A 20,608-nucleotide genomic window follows, 5' to 3' on the forward strand; every position below is an offset into this window, starting at 1 on the left:
GCCCAAGCAGGGTATGTCTGCTGTGGTTGACTCACTTCATTGTGTGGCAGAAACTAGTCCAACACTGTAAGGCAATTCTGTTCCAATAAAAAGTTACAGTTTAACTCCTTCAATGTCTGTTTAAGTGACTGTCAGAGGGACTGCTTCAGTGCCTGCCCCAGATCAGATGCTCAGTAAATAATAGCTAGTATCAGAAAACTTCATACTAACGTGTGAATGGCTATGGGTTTTAATGCGTTACCTCTCCTAGGAGCAGCTTACATTTATAAGGGGCTATTTAAAGTGAATAGTCCCCCCAGTAAATGTCTAAATTGGCAGGGTTGGGTAGGGGAGTGTGGAGGGGTCTTCCTTTGGGGTTTCTCAAATTATGTCAAGTCTAAGGCCTCTCTGTCTGTAGGTTTGAGAAAACAGAGAAGCACTTCAGGTCAGTCTCCAGCATGCACAGGCTGTTTGGAAAGGGGACAGATTGCTCAACAGTGGCCTGGGGGGAGCAGCGTCTATGGAAAAAGACAGATGTGACTGGACACATCTCTGCTCGGCTATTATACCCTTCCAGTGCTAATGGAATGTGATTTTCTAAATTGTGACTGGCCGACTTTCTTCTCCTGTGGTCAAATTTGTAATAACATAGACTATGACTCTAGTTTTGCCAAAGTGGAAAAAAAAATGCCATCCAATGGATTTTTATGGTGGTTCTTAAACATTTTAAAAAATATTATTAAAGATGTAGCTCAAGAAGCCTTTAATGCCCTGCTTTGGGACGGATGAGCCAAAGCACAGACATCCGAGGCTGGGTGTGGGCAGGGTGCTACACCTGTCAGGTGCCAACACTGGTTAAGTCCCTCTGTGCAATTTTGCCTAAAAATGGAGCTACCTACGTAAATACAAATCCAGAGTATTTTGATCTTCTATGGCTTGGGGCAGAGATCAAAGCAAAGCGTCTCACTCCTCATTAAGTTCAAGAAGCCAAGGAGCCTGCTGTGAATTCCACATACATCCCTCCCAGACTCCAGAGAATCACAGCTCACATCTGAGGTGGGAGAGAGGCTGGGTTGAGTGAAATCACCTCCTGCAAGTTGGTCTCCTCGCTCCTTTGTAGAGAACAGTGGGCCTATGGGACACAGTGTCATGATCAAGAGATCTTTTCTAAAAGAGTCCTTCAGATGTTCGTGCAGCTGGGAAACTGGCAGAATTCTTGGGAAGAACCCAAAGTGGTTCTTGGAGTGGAGTATCTTGGAGTGGTTAGGACAGAAGATTTCTCAGTAAGCAAAATGGATTATGGGAAGCTGTCATATAGCCACTGTGACGACCCGGGGAGGGAGGCTTGTAGACAGGGCTGCAGAGTGGGCTTGTCCTGTGTTTTTTTCTTTTTTTTTTTCATTTATTTTTATTATTTGGAGGCTAATTACTTTACAATATTGTAGTGGTTTTTGCCATACATTGACATGAATCAGCCATGGATTTACATGTGCTCCCCATCCCGATCCCCCCTCCCACCTCCCTCCCCATCCCATCGCTCTGGATCTTCCCAGTGCACCAGCCCTGAGCACTTGTCTCATGCATCTAACCTGGGCTGGCGATCTGTTTCACACTTGATAATATACATGTTTCAATGCTATTCTCTCAGATCATCCCACCCTCGCCTTCTCCCACAGAGTCCAAAAGTCCATTCTATACATCTGTGTTTCTTTTTCTGTCCTGCATATAGGGTTATTGTTACCATCTTTTAAAATTCCATATATATGCGTTAGTATACTGTATTGGTGTTTATCTTTCTGGCTTACTTCACTCTGTATAATGGGCTCCAGTTTCATCCATCTCATTTGAACTGATTCAAATGAATTCTTTTTAATGGCTGAGTAATATTCCATTGTGTATATGTACCACAGCTTCCTTATCCATTCGTCTGCTGATGGGCATCTAGGTTGCTTCCATGTCCTGGCTATTATAAACAGTGCTGCGATGAACACTGGGGTGCACGTGTCTCTTTCAGATCTGGTTTCCTCGGTGTGTATGCCCAGGAGTGGGATTGCTGGGTCATATGGCAGTTCTATTTTCAGTTTTTTAAGGAATCTCCACACTGTTCTCCATAGTGGCTGTACTAGTTTGCATTCCCACCAACAGTGTAAGAGGGTTCCCTTTTCTCCACACCCTCTCCAGCATTTATTGCTTGTAGACTTTTGAATAGCAACCATTCTGACTGGTGTGTAGTGGTACGTCATTGTGGTTTTGATTTGCATTTCTCTGATAATGAGTGATGTTGAGCAGCCTTTCATGTGTTTGTTAGCCATCTGTATATATTCTTTGGAGAAATGTCTGTTTAGTTCTTTGGCCCATTTTTTGATTGGGTCTTGTCCTGGTTATTAATTGTAGCCCAGATTGACCTTTATTCTGCTTCACACCTGGGCTCTCCAGTCCCCGTACAGTCAGGGTCTGTATCACCCAGCATGGCTTTGGTTACACACATTCTCTTACTATCTGCGTGAATTTCAAACATAGTAGGTGCTGAATAATTGCATGTCAAGGGGATGATTCTGAACCTTCATTGGAGAGATTCTTAGTTGTCCCCAAATGCAGTTCATTTCACCTCTTCTGCCTCAGTGGTTATTTTCTTGGATTGGACCCAGTCTTGGGAGGCCCCTTCCGTTGGCCAGTGGTGAGTGACATGCTTGCTCTGTGTCTTTGGCCTCCGGAGGGCATTACTGCAGCTCGAGCCTTATGGCTTGTGAGGCTCTGACTCCAGCCCTCCACTCCACACTGCTCTGCAGGGCAGGGCAAGCTCTCTGAGCAAAGCATTGGTTGAAATCCCCCTGGTTTCAAAGAACTGCACATAAATATATTCAAGACATTTCAAACATTTCTAGTCAAAACATTTTGGGAGGAACAGCCAGATTTAAAAAAAAAAAAAAAAAACGGGGCAATTTAATGGGCAAAGATGTTCTGAGTAATTATACGCTTGAGTAACTAGCCAACTTAAGAGGCAGTTCCACTAGCATTTTCAGGAATTACGGTCTCCAAGCTGGCTTCTCATCAGCGCATCTTCAGTGGGTCATGTGGAGAGGTTCTGGTCATCTCACTCAGGGGTTGGACCTGCTTGGAAGACAGCTGCCCCTCCTTTCTCTCCCACTATGCTACCACACCTGCAGGCTTCTTCCTCAGGCAGGAGACAGGTGAATATGGTGGCAGTAAGATCTGCCTTAGGATTAGTGGTGGATGAAGGTGATGGAGTATCCCTAACTTTGTTCTTACCTCTCCCCGCACCTGGAGAGCGGTGGCAGAGCGCCAGAGGGGTGCTTGCTCACCTGAAAGCACCTGAAATGCGTGTCCCCAAGGAAGCCCGTGTATGCAGTTCTGGTGGAAGTCCACCACCTCGCCTGAGCGCATCAGCTCCAGCTTCTGACCTCCTGTTCTCTAGAGCAGGTGCCCTGGGCGAAGCAGGCTCCTCGGCTGAGATGGTGAAGATGCTGATGCCAGCTTTTATATATGTGGAGCATTCTGTGGCCTGCGGCAGGTCTCATTTCATCTTTGTGTCTCAGTTTCTCTTTGTTCTCCGTTCGTAAGATATAATGCGGCAAGTGTTCTGATGTAGGCAGGAGGAAACCGTGTTCCAAAGAGGGGTTTGTCCTCACCTGATGTCATTTGCTCCCATTTCTGTAGGGGGTCACCTTTCACCTAACAACTCCCCGAATATATCTCACTCTCACTTGGTTGTCAATTTCTCTCCCTTTCAGATATATGTCCATAACTTGAGGAATTTTTTCTTTAAGGACTCCCTAAACATAAAAGGCAGAGAAGGCAATGGCACCCCACTCCAGTACTCTTGCCTGGAAAATCCCGTGGATGGAGGAGCCTGGTAGGCTGCAGTCCATGGGGTCCCTAAGAGTCGGACACAACTGAGCGACTTCACTTTCACTTTTCACTTTCATGCATTGGAGAAGGAAATGGCAACCCACCCAGTGTTCTTGCCTGGAGAATCCCAGGGACAGCGGAGTCTGGTGGGCTGCCGTCTATGGGGTCACACAGAGTCAGACACGACTGAAGCGACTTAGCAGCAGCAGCAGCAGCAAACATAAAAGGATTCTTGAAGATCAGAAAGCTTTGAGCTACAGATGAATGATAATATTATGAACAATGATAATGAATAATAATATCTGCAATGATAATATTTCAGCCAAGATTTGTTTTTTTCTTTTTTCAAAAGGGAGTCTTTTCTAAAATGCATTAAGTCCCATCATGGTGGTAGAGGAGCTGTTAAATTACTGAAGTCATGTAGTTTGCTTTTCCTGCTTAATGTTACAGACTATTTTTTTTTCTTGTCATTTAAACAATTTTTCTAAAATCTTTTTATAAAAAATTTTCACACAATGCAGAAAAGTTGAAGGAATTTTATAGGGAGCACTCGTATGTCTACTACTTAAATTCTACGTGTGTTAATGTTTTACTCTACTGTTTTGATCATGTGTTTTCCATTTATTTCATGTGTTTTCCTTCTACTATACATTCATCAATAAGTTTAGGGCTTCCCTGTGGCACAGATGGTAAAGAATCCGCCTGCTATGCGGGAAACCCAGGTTTGATCCCTGGGTTGGGAAGATCCCCTGGAGAAGGGCATAGCAACCCACTCCAGTATTCCTGCCTAGAGAATCCCATGGACAGAGGAGCCTGGCGGGCTATAGTCCATGGGGTCATGGAGAGTTGGACATGACTGAGTGACTAACACACACACACAGCAATAGTTTTGGGGTGCATTTCAGAGTAAGTTGCAGAAATCAGTACACAACCCCGGTGTACTTTAGCAAACTATGTTGTTAACTAGAGCTCGCTCTTTGCTTACCGTTTTTTTTAAACACACAATAAAAAACACACATCTTAAGTATGTTATTTTTAGATATTGGTTTTTTAAAATGGCATATCTATTTTAGTCCTTTATTTCCACACTTCTTTACTTAGCATTAACTCTAACCATTATACCCATTTCTCAGATGAGGATACTGAGACTTAGAGAGGGGAGGTCCTGTGGCCTGTGTGTTTCATGCACTGAGCTCTTCCTGTGGCCCCACAGAGCTTTCACCTGAGCTGAGTTCCCAGACTGTGAAGCAGTGACCGTGCCTGTCACTAAATGTGTCAGAGGAACTTTCTAGGAAGTGTGATGTGGGTACAATGCTAAGCTGGCATGGGTTTACAGAGGACCTAATTTGCTGTTCCTGTGACAGGGAGACGTGTGGTCTGTTAGAAGGAGCCTGTTTTGGAGTCAGCCAGCCTGGGCTTGTTTGTATGAGAGCTGTGTGACCTCGGGCAAATCACTTATCAAGGAACAACTTTTTTATTAATTAATTGTTATTGTGGTATAATTGCTTTACAATGTTGTGTTAGCTTCTACTGCATAGCAAAATGAATCAGCCATACATACATATATGTATATAAGCCCTCCCTTTTGGATTTCCCTCCCACTTAAGAGGATGAATTTTTTAAAAATATTTACTGTGGGCCTGGTGGGGGACACACATAATCTCATTTATTAATGACAGTCCCTCCCAACACCCTACAGTGACCTTTGACCTGCTTTATAGATGAAGAAGCTGGGGCACAGAGAGGAGAAGTGACTTGCCCAAGGTCACACGGTCAAGGAACCCAGGCCCTGAGGCCTGTTCTCCTGACCATAGCGCTACATCACTGCCTCTGCACCCTGGGGATAACCAGCACCCCTCCCCACTAGGCCCAACACTTGCAGGTGCTGTTGGGTCCATGAGGACAGATTAAGTTTTCTCTCCAGACCAAAGTAAGCCCAGGCCCCCACATTCATAGTCCAGACACAGAGGCTGCACCTGGATGTCGCTGGGCCCGATTTGGCCCACGTGGTGTCCCCTAGAGAGTTTTGTTCTTTCGATTTGGATGTCAACACCTAAAAATTAAGAGCGTGTACATAATGATATCTTTTTCCAGCTTTAAAAAATCTGAACACCTGGCCAAACTACGTCCCTATCTGTGCACGAAGCTGTTGGCGGGCCCCGAGGCAAAGCTGGCACCTCCTGCTCCCCATTCTCCATAGCCCCCACCGCTCCCTCTTGCCTGCCCCTTCCTAAGGTCAAGCATTAGTGGCCATTTCTCATCCTGCTTGCAAAGTGGCTTTTTTGATACCAGGCCCACTTCACTCCCGGTCTGCCTGGCCCCAGTGGGCCTGTGGGTTTATAGAGACAGCAGAACCAAATCATTCAGCAGGGGCGTGTTCTCACTGTTTTCCAGAAGGAAGCCATAACTCAGGTCATTTGCTATCTGTGAGATTCAAAGGTCAGGGTGTACTCGCGATAGTAAACTTAGATATGTAGCCAAGGGATATCTGGAAAGTGTTTATTTCCCAGCCTTTCACAAACCAATGATTTTACTGAGCATGGAGTTCTGGTGAGTGCTGTGTCTGCCTCAAGGACTGTCAGCATTTTCTGCCTTGCCTTTTCCTTGTCAGCATCTGTCTTAACAATTTCAGCACATACCCCACCCTGGCCCACAGTCACCTCACGGTTGCCCAGGGCAACCCTATGCTCAAGTTCCCCAGGACTCAGATCTGAAAGTGTAGCTGTGTTCCCTAGGAGAAGTCACGGGGACACAGCATTTCCTCAAGAGGAGCATTTAGTGCATTTAGGTGATGCACAAGCATTTTTTAAAAATGTTAATTGTTATGTATTTTAATTTTTATGAGTACTAGAAAGATATAATTAGCATATCAAGTCTCTGGATTTAAGACTATTGTTGCTTGGAAGGAAGCCAAGTTTTAAAAAGAGTTTTTTAAAAGTTGATTTAAAAAGAAATAATGCTTTCTCTTTATAAAATAATGTGGTAGCAAATGCTACCACAGGTGAAAAGTCACAGCAAAAAAGATGGAGTGTCGACACGTAAATGAGTGAAGTTTGGGAAGCACTGTGAGGGGCCTCTGTCGTACTCTCCATCCTCTTCGGGCCAAGTCCAGGGGCAAGAGACAGGTTCCATCTCTTAACTCAGCTCCTTCTCTCTTCCCTCCTTTCAGGCTGGAGAACTTTTACCTGGCTTTGATGGGAAGCTTTGCTATCCCTAATCACAGCTTCTCCTAAGTTTGTTTGTGTTGTTTTTGCAAATAGGCTTTTTCTGTTCTTGAAGCGACTAAACTTTTCAAAGTCAAGACAGGAAAATAGTCTGTGGATTATTATCTTGGGGGAGAGACTGTAGGAACCCTGGTTGCTGCATGAATGGGGAAGTCATCATAGGGTGATAGGAAACAGCAGGAACAGAAACCAGCCAAACAGAACCCTCATTTGTGACTATTTTTTTCAAGAAACAGCCCACTCTACATAAATGTAGCAACTTGATGTATGGGTGACAGTTGTTGGAAAGGACCTAGGGACTGAATTATGTGAACTTGGCCAAATTACTTCATCTCTCTGATCCTCAGTTTCCTCCTCTGTATAATGGGAATACAAATAATACTTAACTTGAAAGGACTGCATGGGATAGTGTATGCAGCATGGGATGTTTAAGTGTCAATACGTGGTGACGATGGGGGTGATTGTGATGATGGCAGGGCTCTAAGGGAAGGCCTTTCCTCAGGTGTTGATGTTAAGGGGAAGGAGCAGTTGTATTGAGGTTTTGTGTTGGATTTTTCACCCATGGGAGCATCTTGACTGAGGGCAGGATCTGTTGGCATATTAACAGCCGTGCCCTGGAGCCACCATTTTCCTATCCCTTTGTTTGATCTTTGGGGACAGGGAACGTTGTGTTCCGTTGGTCATAAGGCTAGACTTCAGGAGTGGAGAGCAGCTCTGGGCATTTGGCTGCCTTCTAGATTGGGTAAAAGCCAGTGCTGATCAGCGCTCCTGCATTGGGTTCCGTCCAGTGGAAACAGCGCCCCCAGCTGGGGCCCGCGCATGAATGCACACTTAACTCTAAGTCTTCAGCGGTGGGGGTGGGGGGGGTGGGGGGGCGGTCCAGGGGAGGGGAAGGGGGCACATAAGCACACCGTCTGGATTGTGGAAGGCTAGAATTCTCGCCATTCCTAGTGTAAAGGACAGGAATGGCCTGCAGAAACCAGCCTGACTTCTTCCAGGGAGAGCTCTCCATTGAGAATAGATTGCTCTCTTTGGCGTGTTTGATTTAGCCTGCAGTTGTTTCTATTGACTTTTGTAGTAACCACAAAATCACCGCTGGGTTCTGTAGCTGAGGTTCCCCTCAGTGGTTCTCAAGGGATCCACCACGCTGACATCCTGACTTTAGCCAGTGAGACTGCTTTTGGATTCCCAGTCTCTAGAACTATAAGGGAGTAAATTTCTGGGTTTTTTTCCTAAGCCACTTAAGTTTGCAGTAATTTGTTACAGTGGCTTCACAGGAAACGAACATGCATAGTTTTCCTTCATTTAGTCAGAATATCTTAAAAAAATTTTTTTTTTTGTCAATGTATCTTTTAAAATTTTATTTCTTTATTTACTTCACTGTGCCATGTCCTAGTCGCAGCGTGTGGGGTCCTTAGTTGCAACATGTGGGATCTAGTTGCCTAACCAGGGATCAAACCTGGGCCCCTTGTATTGGGAGCACAGAGTCTTAGCCCCTGAACCACCAGGGAAGTTCCCAGTTGGCACATCCTTGGGGCACATCTTCTATGAGATGTCAGCCATCCTCCTATAACTGTGCTTCTTGCAGGGAAGCAGCAGTGGGGGATGGCATATCCCATCCAGTTATGGCTGAGTCGGTGATTGGTGGAGGAACATACCTTCTTACTCCTCAGAGGCTCCAGTTGGTTCTGTCTGATAGCAGAGCTCTGCCTATGAGCCCAGGGGTCTCCTCCCGAGGAGAAGGGCCAGGGCCAGAAGTGTGGGGTGGGCAGGCTGTCATGCACTTGTACCTTCTTCCCTACCGTGAGAGCCAGAGCCCGGAGCTGTTGCTGGCATCTTGACCCAAGTGACCTGAATTTGTTTCCTAGTGCCATAAGGCAGTGTCTTAAAATAGCACAGATTTGTTCTCTTACAGTTCTGGAGTACGGAAGTCAAGGTTTCAAAGCTCAAGGAGTCCAGGTTTGGAGGCTTCAGAGGAGAATTTGTTTCCCTGCCCTCTCACCTTCTAGAGGCTACCTGCATCCCTTGGCTGATGGCCTCTTGCTCCATCTTCAAGTGCATCCCTGCAGCCTCTGTTTCTGTCATCACATGGTCTTTCCTTCTGACTCTCACTGCCTCGCTCATCCTTCTTATAAGGATCTTTCTGATTGTACTGAGCCCATCTGAATAACAGAGGACCGTCTCCCCATCTTGAGAGCCTTAACTCCATCACAGCTGCCAAGCCTTTTGGCCATGTAAGGTCATCTTCACAGGTTCCAGGCATTAGGACAGGGACATCTTTGTAAATTTGTTTTTAATTGGAGGATAATTGCTTTACAATATTGTGTTAGTTTCTGCCATACATCAACATCAATCAGCCATAGGTGCACATATGTCCCCACCCTCTTGAACCTCCCTCCCACCTCCCACCCCATCCCACCCCTCTAGCTTGTCACAGAGCTCTGATCTGAGCTCCATGCATCATACAGCAGACTCCCACTGGCTGTCTATTTTACGTATGGTAATGTATATGTTTCCATGCTGTTCTCTCAATTCATCCCACCCTGTCTTCCCCCACTGTGTCCACAAGTCTGCTCTCTCTGTCCGTGTCTCCGTTGCTGGCACAGGGACATCTTTGAGAGCCATTATTCGCCTACCACATGCTCCCTCAGAACAGGGCTTTGCCGCTGCCCTTTGGGCTTCAGTAGAACCCTGGCTCAGGGCTCTCTTTCTGGAAGGTGGTTGATAGTAATCAGGGCCTGAAGTCAGCCTTTCCCTCTGCCCGCTTGAACACCATTCAGTTGAGGGCCACGTGTAACCTGGGCAATGAGGACTTCAATGGCCTTTTCAGAAAGAAAGCAGAGGTATGCCCATGAGATTTTGTAGCAGGCACTCAGTAATTATGGTAGGACTCAGGACTCAGGGAGCTGGGCTGCAGCAAGCTCCTTGGGAAGAATTCAAAGGCACCTGCTATGAAAGGCCTCTTGATTTCCCTTCTGTGGTATTACAGCTGCTTTTCCCCCTAAGTGCATCCTCACTTCTCTGAAGCCAGGTTGAACATCAGTCTAAAGGCCAAGGTCAGTTCGTAGTGACCAGGACTTCTGTCTGTGCCCCCGTGTCTGCCACTGCAAGAACGTTGTATGAGCAACGGGAGTTGAATTAGATTAATTTTGAATTAAAGTCGCTCAGTCGTGTCCGACTCTTTGTGACCCCATGGACTGTAGCCTACCAGGCTCCTCCGTCCATGGGATTTTCCAAGGAAGAATACGGGAGCTGGTTGCCATTTCCTTCTCCAGGAGATCTTCCTGACCCAGGGATTGAACCTGGGTCTCCCACTCTGTAGGCTGACGCTTTACTGAGCCACCTGGGTCTGAGCCACCAGGGAAGTCCAACTGGAGTTGGGGTTCCTTTAAAAAAGATCCCGGGGGCCTTCCCTGGTGGTCCAGCATTTAGGAACCCAGCTTGCAATGCAGGGGATGAGGTTTGATCCCTGGTCAGGGAACTGGGATCCTCCGTGCTTCAGAGCAGCTAAGCCCACAGGCCGCAACACTGAGCCCGTGTGTCCCAACCAGAGAGTCTGTGCTGCAACAGAGGATCCTGTGTGACGCAAGGAAGGTCCCCCATGCCGTCACTGTGACCCAGTGCAGCCGAATAAATAAATGCCAAAAGAAACGTAAGCCACAGCAATTGCATCAGATTTAAAGGTCCCCAGGGTCAGTGGAGGTGAGTGGGGTCTGCAAACACAGCTTTGAGAACAGCTGGAGTTCATGGTGAGAAGAGAGAATTAAGTGGGGGGGGAGGCAGCATGGTAAATGGGCCATCCAGGTGGCGCTAGCGGTAAAGAACCTGCCTGCCGATGCAGGAGACAAGAGACTCAGGTTCAATCCCTGGGTTTGAAAGATCCCCTGGGGAAGGACATGGCAACCTACTCCAGTATTCTTGCCTGGAGAATCCCACGGACAGAGGAGCCTGGCAGGCTACAGTCCTTGGGGTCACAAAGAGTCGGACTGAAATGACTTGGCACACCTGAACAGCATGGAGAACACTGCATCTTTTGAAAGAGAAGCTACGTGTGAAAGATGCCAAGGTGTAGATGGTGGGATCCAAGCTACCTGAAACTTCTATGATAGCATGTGTTATGTGCAAGATAAGCTTGGTAGGGAATACCCAGGTAGCCTTTATTATGAATTAGTTAGATGTTTGTTGACAATTTCAGAAATATAGCTTAAACTTTTTTAAGCAAAAAAGGAAGCATTTTGGCCTAGATACCTTAAAAAGTTCATCGGTAGAGCTGTCAGCAGGTATAGCTGGATCTGGAGGCCCAGATGTGTTGCCTAGCTAGACTCTGTCTCTCCCCGTCTCTCAGTTCCGCTGTGTTCCCATAGCACCATGGAAACTCTGAACTTGCGTCCTATCAGCTAAGCAGCCTCAGTGGAAAGGGACAGTGTCTTTCCCAATCATTTCAACTCAAGTTGTTGGGTTGATTCCCATTGGCTTGGTTTGGACCATATGACCATCCTCAAGCCAATTATCATGTGGTCAGGAGGGTGTGGTGCTCTTGACTGGCTGATTCTGTGTCTCCTGTCCTTCCCCTAAAGCAGGGGGTGAGACCTAACTGAACCACAAGGCCTGAAAGTAGAGGAAGTTTGGCCCTCCAAGAAAAATTGGGTGTTGCTAATAGAAGATGGAGGAGTAGCTGCCGATGAGGTAGAAATAGCAGAATGTCCATGGCAATTTACAGCATTGAAAGAGCTTATTAAAAGGCAGCAATTAGCTGCTAGATTACTTCCTAGTAGAAAGGGAGGAGAGTGTGCATTTGCTTTTACAGATCATTCTGAGAATGTTTGTATCATAATCCTCAGCTCTGTTCCTCAGTTAGGGTGACATAGTCCATTAAACTTTAAGACAACTGGGATTTATTTCATGAACCTGACAAAAATGGAGGACAAAGCACTGCTTTTGTTTAAATTTTTGAAAAAGCCTTTAAATTTGGTGATTCTTGAAATTCAGAGCATTATCTTTCTGAAGTGGAAGTGAATTTTAGGGGATAAAATGAGCAAAAAAAAGTGCTTATTCACATATATAAATTGTACCTTGAAATCTTATTCATTAAACATCTCTCCAATGAGAGGCTCTGGGGTGGTCCTGGTGCTCTTGGACACTCAGCCCCGCCCCCACCCCCCACCCCCACCCCCTCTGTGCTTCTAATAAGAGGAGGCTTGTTCTGGCCAAGTGTTCGGGCCATGGTCCCATGATGCTTGCTACATTCTATCTCCCAAATTTCCCTTCAATTTCCTGTGGAATTCTTCCCCCTTTTTCTTTCCCTTTTATCTTTTCTTTTTTTTTGAAATTGTTAAAATTCCTTTCCAGACTGAATCTGCTTCCTGGAAATTTATAGGAGCTGTATGCCACCCAGAGGTGGCCAGTTCTTCAGAGATGTGTACGTTCTGTCTTTTGTGTTACTCATTAATTTGAATGTGGAGTGAAATGTGACCAGGGTGTTTTCAGATACCACCATGTGTAGCAGTTAGGATACTTTGCATTTCGAGGAACAGAAAAGCTAACTCAAATCAACTTCAATGCTTTGGAAATTTATTGGCTTAGATAGCTCAAGTGTCTAGGGATTGTAAGCCTTCAGCACTACTTTTGTCCATGAAGGAAGATGTTTTCCCCTGCTTTATTCACGGATGTAATGAGGCACTCAGAATAGTATCTAGAATAATAAATAGTCTTTGAGTGAACAAAATTATCTCAGCTCTGCCTTTGTGGGTTGGCTTGGCCTTAGTACAGATCAGTGGGCTTCCTAAGTGGCTCAGTGGTAAAGACTTTGCTTGCCAATGCAGGAGACATGGGTTTGATCCCTGTGTCGGGAAGATCCGCTGGAGGAGGGCGTGGCAACCCACTCCAGTATTTTTGCCTGGAGAATCCCAGGGACAGGGGAGCCTGGTGGGCTACAATCCATAGGGTCACAAAGAGTCAGACACAACTGAGCGACTGAACATGCATGCATGCAATACAGATCAGCGGGTGAAGAGTCAAAGACTTCTTTACTTCTGCTTCTTTGTCTCTTCTTTTTTCTCTCTCTCTCCTCCCTTGTTTCCCAGTAGTGTTCCCACTTGCATTATTATGCCACTAAATTCTCACAATGGCCCAAGACCTCTTGCATCTTAAAGAGAAAGAAACTGAGGTCAGAACTCTGAAAGAGCATAACTTCAGACAGTCCTCTCACCCTCCTCTGCAAGACTGATGGCAGATATTTCTTTTCCTCTCATTTCTCAGCCCAGACCTTCCATTTACATTCCAAATGGGCAACTGCCTCTGGGCCAACTGAACAAGGAGCTGAAATGTATTCTTTCGTCCTGCCGGTTTATATATTCTCAAATTGGCTGCAGAAGCCTTTCTAATCATAACTGCTGTCAGTTTGTAAAATGGGAACACATGGCAGCTCTGCCAGTCCTCAGGGAGAGCAGAAAGTCCTGCACCGCTGTGGGGAGAAGCACGGCCCTCGTCCCCACCTCCCTGCTTCAGGCCAAGTCTCTGGAACACTGAACCAGGGCTCTGCAGAGTCCGGCTGGTCTGAATTTAAACCCTTTTATACCTACGGAACATCCCAAAGCTCACATTTGTCTTTTCTCAAATGACTAAATGCACCTTGATTGTGAGTTAGCTGAATTTCCAATCGTCTTCCCAAAATATTTAGTTTTTTTCACCCTCTTCATTAAAACTATCTCATGTTCTTGAGCTGCACCTCAAGAAGGAGGAACAAGAATGCCCTTGTTTCTCCTGACACTTCTTACAGACTGTGTATCAAGGAACCGCCCCTGGGGACCATCGGGCCCTCACACCCTTCTGGAAGACTGACTTTGGTGAGCCCAAGCCGAGGTGAGGAGGAGACAGGAGCAGTAACCCCATGAAAATTACGTGGTTTGTGTTTAAATCAAGACACCAAAATCAAAGGCAGCATGTGACAGGCCCCACGTTGTTGCCAGAATTTAAAAAACTGGCCTCTCTTGCCAGGCTGAGAATCCACAGATGCTGGCCAGAGAGAAGGCTGAGGAGCAGCCAGGAGCCTGTCCAGTTGTCATGTGGAATTTGCAAGAGGATCCTGGGCCAGGGTCCACAGAATTGCGTGTGTCCTGCACTGGGCCATGTTAGCACACCATGTTTCCTAGCTCTCTGGGAACCCAGACAAAGAAGAGACACTCATGGCAACCTGACTGCCAAGCTGTGCCTCCCTCTCAGCCCCCCAGATCTGGTGTCATCTTTACAGGTAAGCTGGGAAGTATGTTAGGGTGGGTAGAGTAGGCCGGTGAACATGTCCTTGGCTGAACAACCTTTCTTGATAAGTGGGTGGGGCCCATCTGCATGGAGGTTGCTGGTGGGTGGAGGCCTTCCTTATCTAGCGTTTTCATTTTTTAAAAATCAGTTTATTGTTACTTGAGTTGTTGATTATTATTATTATTTTTTTGCCATGCTGGGCAGATTTGTGGGATTTTAGTTTCTTGACCAGGGGTTGAACCTGTACCCTTGGCAGTGAGAGTGCAGACTCCTAACCACTGACCACCAGGGAATTCCCTCTAGCATTTTCATAAATCCTTTCTGACTCTTAAGTCATGTCTGACTCACTGAGACCCCATGGACTGCAGCATGCCAGGCTTCCCTGTCCTTCGCTATCTCCCCAGAGATTGCTCAAACTCATGTCCATTGAGTCAGTGATGCCATCCAATCATCTCATCCTCTTTTGCCCCCTTTCTGTCCATATGTAAGGTAGGCTTATTATATTTGCCAATGAAACAAAGCCAGGATAGAAGGTAATTCTGTAGGTGGCAGAAGGAAAGCTCCGAAAGATTTTGGTTTCAACCAAGCATGAACTCTAACAGAGATAGATGATAAATCTCACTTTACATCCATGAAGTCAGTTCCACCATCTTCACATTACTGGGAAAGGCGTGCCTCTAACTCCCTTCCAGAGTTTCCAACTCTGAAGGTCTTTCTTCAGGCCATAAAGCTTCCTTCAGGTCCGCAGACCTCGCCCTGGATACCTGTCCTTGATGAAGTGGTTTCTGAAGCCACATGGGGATGTCTCGCCTGACCCCACGCTGTGTCCTCCTATGCTAATGCCATCCGGCTCTGGGGGACCCACTTGGGGGACAGAGTGAGACCTGGGTTCCTCGAGCCACAGGGAAGATATGAAATTCCATGGATGGGAGCTGGGCAAAGGCTCCACCAGAGCTTGGGGTAGGCTCTGCCGCTGAGCAAGAGGGGGCCCCACGTGCTGAAAGCGGCCAGTGTGGAATGGGCCTTCCTGGCCCTGTGGCCACTGCTCTTCGTGACTTCTGGTGCCCAGACGGCCCGATGCCCAGTCTTGGAATTCTGGGGTCTTCAGGGCTCTGGTCTCTGCAAGCTCTGCCTCACTTGTTTCTTTCAAGATCTGTATCCCACACAGCTGAAGATGTTTTTAGGGGTGTATATATATATATATATATATATATACACACACATGCTCTCTGATATATTTTTTCATTTTTTTCTTTTCTCTCCCAACTCAAGTCCATACACACACACACACACACACAGCCTTCTGTGAATATTGGAAATGGAACCAATTACTCTAGGTTGCAGTAATTACTTTTATTTAACTCAAATTAGGGACTTGTAAATCAATTCCATGCCCATTAGCAATATATGCTTGAGCCAAGCTATTTTTTTTTCCTTTCTTTTTTTAATAAGACCAGACAGTGTTGAATCTTTGAAAAAAAAAGAAAAAACTAACTGGTGAATCTGAAGAAAAAAAAAAAACAACTAACACTTTTTTTTTTTTTAACTGACAGCACATTCCATCTCCTCGGCAGTGTAGCACTAATGAAGATGTAAGTGTAAGGAAACCTATAATTGAATCCAGCATGTAGCGAGCATCATTGAGCAGAATGCACAGCCAGCTGAGAGCTAGTGTGCTAGGGCTCTGGTCCTGTCTGGGTGGCCAGCACTTGGAAATATTTCTGGATTATGTCTTAGGCAGTGATCGCCATCCTCGTAGCCAAGGCAGAATAAAAATGGCTTCGAGCTAAGTCGGGGAACACCTGAGTTGCCTTGGATAAGGAAGCCCTTTGGTTGATAATTTAAAGGGTAAGGACCTAGGAAAGGTGGTCCTAAGAAATAGAGGTGCTGGACTGTACCACTTTGTGGAGCTTTCATTCCGTTTCCTTGACGGTGCTTGTCAGCTTCCTCACAGGGGCCTGAGGTGCGTGTCTCCCTACATCGCAGAGTTGGGGCAGCCCCTCGGGGACATGCTCTCTGGTCCCAGCCCTTGGGTTTCCAGCTCTCAGAGCAAACCTGATCAGGCCTGCTGACTAGTTCCTGCATCTGAGGACCCCTTTGGTGTGTGGGTCTGCGTGGGAGGGAGACTAGAGTGGAAATATGTGTTTTCCTTCGAAATTCCTTATTGATGATTCACTCTCTGGTGTCCCTGCTGCCCCCAGCTGCTCCGCCCCTGCTGCAGCTCCCTGGAGAGGCAGATCCTGATGGCGGTGCCTTGGCTCTGCACCACTTCCTGGCTGGGGAGGGAGAGAGCTCCTCTGCCAGAGAAACTGTGCTCTGAATCCACACCTGCCAAACAGGAAGGCATGGAGCGTTCCTCTGCAAGCCTCTCGGACCAGCCAGCTGCGCAGAGGAGCATCAGGCTAAGAACAGTTTGAACTGATTGCCTCTGGCCAGTTCCCCCAGGACCCATCACCCCCCCTTGCCTCCTGGAGAGCCGAACGAACATGTACTCAGTTCTTCGGGTCCTCTGCTGGGTCTCGCTGCCTGATGGAGAGCCCTGGCACTGTGCTTGTGTGGCACGGGTGGCAGATTTGCACAGTGACCCCCACCAGCCAGCTGCCCCCACCGCTTTCCCCGGCCCCTTGGGCTCAGCTGCAGTGCAACCACGGCCTTCCCTGGAGAACCGGCCTGATGTGCTGCCATGCCCTGTCCCCGAGGCTCGGGAGACCAGCGTGGGGAGCCGCAGGGAAGTCCCTCTGTGTCTGCTGAGCAGGCGGCCTCAGTCTGGACGTACAGCCCTTTCAGCTGTTGAACTCTTGTTGGAAGACACATTCCAGGGACATTCTTTCTGTCTGGAGCAGGGACTTGGCCTGAAGGGCGAACCAGAAACCGGAACAAACTGCACCAGTTTGCTCAACCTCGAACCAAATCCAAATATATATATACTTTTTAATATCACTGAGAACCAAACCAGAGTTCTGGGGTTTGGTTAGGTTTGTTTTCCCACCAAAGAACGTTTAGTGAACAAGGCTGAGCCAGAACAGGGCTCATCTGTCTCCAAGTGACAGGAGGCGGTGAGAAAGGAACCTCACATGGATTTTTGGACCCAGTTGGCTCATGCGCAGAAAAGCACTAGAAGGCAGGGTTGGGCTGCAGAGATGGCACCCAGTCGACTCTAGGATGGAGAAACAATGGTGGCAGATCTCTGTTCAGAATACAGGACCAAGTCAGGACTTCACGTCTCTGGGGAGGGTGCTTGAGGTGTGGATGGCCCAGAAGATTACTACCAGGCAGCCATAATGAATACAGGACGCCAAAGCTGGTTGCAACCACTTACAGAAGGTAGGGACTTTGATAAAATGATGTATCAATTGATTTTTCAGAATTGTTTTTCCTGGTCTTTTCTGGTCTAGTCAGTAGGTATTTCCTTGCTACCTGGCTCATGCTGGGGCAGATCCAAAAGAAGTAACAAGGGCCTGACCCCTGCTCTCTTGGAGCCCTTGGTACACTTTGGGTGTGTGCATGTGTGACCCTGCATATTGTACCATAAAGAACCTGTAATGGTTTAAATAGTGTATCTCCAAATTCGTGTCCACCTGGTAACCCAGACTGTTACTTTTTCTGGAAATAGGGTCTTTGCAGATGTACTTAGTTAAGGATCTTGAGATGGAGTCATCCTGGACTTAGAATGGACCCTAAATCCGGTGACTGGTGTCCTTATAATAAGAGAGGGGGACACAGAGACAGAGGGAGAAGAAGGCCACGTGAAGACGGCGGCAGAGATGGGTGTGAAGCAGCCACAAGCCAAGGAAGGCCTGGGCCACCAGGAACTGAAAGAGGAAGGAATCTCCATGGTGCCTTGGGAAGGAGTACAGCCTTACTGATGCCTTAAATGTAGACTTCTGGCTTCTTGAACCGCATTGGAGAGTAAATGCCCGCTGTTTTAAAGCCACTCAACTTGTGATGATTTGTGATGGCAGCCACAGAAGGCGAAGGCAGAAGTCCCTGGGACCCCAAGGGCTCGCCACACCCACGTCTCCTTTCTGAGGAACAATGGGGTCTTCTGTATGTTAACCACATTTGTGTCTTGTGACCTCGCTACCCTGGACACACATAATGGGATCAAGGATTAGCTGGAGATGTGAGGATGTCCATCCATGAGGTGCCTGGCCCCTTACCAACCAGTCCTTTGAAAAAGGGAGCACACACACTGAGCAGAGTCTTGATGGGCAAGATGTGGAGCCACGAGGCAGAAATCATGAGACCTGCAGAGCGGCGGGAGAGACGAGCTCGGGCAGGACCGCGTGCCGAGTCAGCAGCCACCTTGCCTGTGCTGAGGACACAGGTCAGGGTTTCCTGCTCCAAGAAGCCTGAATCTGGCTACACCTGTGATTGTGTTTGTTTCCTGGGCTCCGCCACTTCCTCTGGATTCTTCCAATTCATCTGCCAAGTCCCGAGAAAACAAGAACCCAGGCACTTCGCTGTTCCCTGCAGTCTGAAACAGTCCAGCCAACACACAACACAAGCGAGACCACTGTAGAAAACCCGGAGTTTACATACAGTTGTGTTTAATCCAAGGCCCACCCAGACAGACTACTTCCTGGCTGTGTTACAGGTTGCTTAACCTCTCTGAGTCCCAGTGCCTCATCTATCAAATGGGGCTAATGCCATCCTTCAGAGGCTTTTGCGAGGATTGAATGAGCCATGGAAAGTGAAACATCCATTCCCATACCCGGCACAGAGCAGACAGTGGATCATCCCCTTCCCTTCAAGTGATGGTAATTCAGAGACTAGACTTGAGTCTGGGTCTTCGGTGTCAGAAACTCCCAGAGTGAACCAGTCTGACAACAGATTTCGAAAACACTTTGGTTGGGTTCAGTTCTGAGTTCACTAACAAAACTTAAATTTAGCATCTCAGTATGGTTTGGGGTCTTCCTACCTCTGTTTGTTTTTATCTTGATTTAGTTGCTATCCCAGAGAGAACCCATTCAGAGAGTCTTCATTCAGTCAGCAGAAATCTTGCAGAAAAAGATTTCTGAACCCAGTAGCCTGCCCAAACATTCCCTAGTTTATCAAATAATTTTTAGAAATCTGATAGGGACTCTCCTGGCTGCCCAGTGGTTAAGACTCCGTGCTTCAAATGCAGGGGGTGCAGGTTCAATCCCTGGGTGGGGAACTAAGATTCCACATGCTGCCTGGTGAGGCCAAAAAAAAAAAAAAATGATGTTAGAAATCTGTTAACACTCACTACTTCTCTGGACCTTGACAGTGTTACGTAGCCAGCTCAGAACTCACCCCACCCAGGTTCCCCAGTGCCCTGCCCTCCTCTGCTCCTCCAGCTTCGAGCCTCCCCATCCCTCAGTTCTTAAGAGAATGAAACACTTAAGTTTTGTTTTTTAATGTTGACATGTGGAATCATTTTCATCATAGGCACAGCAACTTAAGAAAAACAAAGGAGAGTTTAGGCAAAACATAACATTATGTGATGCATCTTACTTTGTCTTCGGGAGGTTGAAATGCGTCTTAAGCCCCTTCTCTGCTCCAGGTCCTGACAGGTGTGCTTGGCAGACTGGTTCTGGAGCTGAGCAGTTCTGGTAGGTGGGTCTCCCCAGCACATGCTTTCTGAGGCACTACCTAGTCCTGTGTTCCTGGAGCAGCAGGAGGTGGTGAAAGGCAGGAAAGAAGAGTTTGGTGTGAATGGCTGCGAGTACCAGCTTTAGACAAGGGCTGGTGAGGGATGGTGGGACAAGACATGGGGATGTACACTGAGAGGGCTTCTAAGTGTTTTATTTCTTAAAAAAAAAAAAGATCTGCCGCAAGTAGGGCAAAATGTTTAGATGGAAAACTTGCTATGTGTGTTCTCGAGACTTGCTTATATATTTGGAATACCTTATAAGACAGCTTTTTTCCCCAATATAGTTTATTATTATAATATATTGAATACTGAATATAGTTCCCTCTGCGATTCAGTAGGATCTTATTGTTTATTTTATAGGCAGTAGTGTATATCTGTTAATTACAAACTTCTAATTTGTCTTTCCCCTACTTCTCCCCTTTGGTAACCATAAGTTCATTTTCTACTTATGTGAGTCTGTTTTTATTTTGTAAATCGGTTCATTTGTATCATCTTTTAAGATTCCTCATATAATTGATATCATATGATATTTGTCTTAGACTTACTTTACTTAATATGATAATCTCTATGTCCATCCTTGCTGCAGCAAATAGCATTATTTAGTTCTTTTTCATGGCTGAGTAATATTCCATTATATATACACACACCACATCTTCTTTAT

The 20,608-nt window shown here is 46.7% G+C and overlaps 1 protein-coding gene across 13 annotated transcripts in view; it reads left to right on the forward strand.

Moving 5' to 3' along the window:
* Positions 1-20,608, forward strand: part of LOC122454432 — a 286,245-nt gene that overhangs the window by 192,074 nt on the left and 73,563 nt on the right. For 2 of the 13 annotated variants that reach the window (XR_006273388.1, XR_006273392.1), the window contains exon 5: positions 14,070-14,322. The exons of the other annotated variants lie outside the window; for them this stretch is intronic. The gene's annotated coding sequence lies outside the window, so the exon portion shown is untranslated. The remainder of the gene's footprint in view (positions 1-14,069; positions 14,323-20,608) is intronic. 13 annotated transcript variants of the gene reach the window in all.

This window comes from Cervus canadensis, chromosome 16 (assembly GCF_019320065.1).
Source record: "Cervus canadensis isolate Bull #8, Minnesota chromosome 16, ASM1932006v1, whole genome shotgun sequence".
Lineage (NCBI taxonomy): Eukaryota > Metazoa > Chordata > Mammalia > Artiodactyla > Cervidae > Cervus > Cervus canadensis.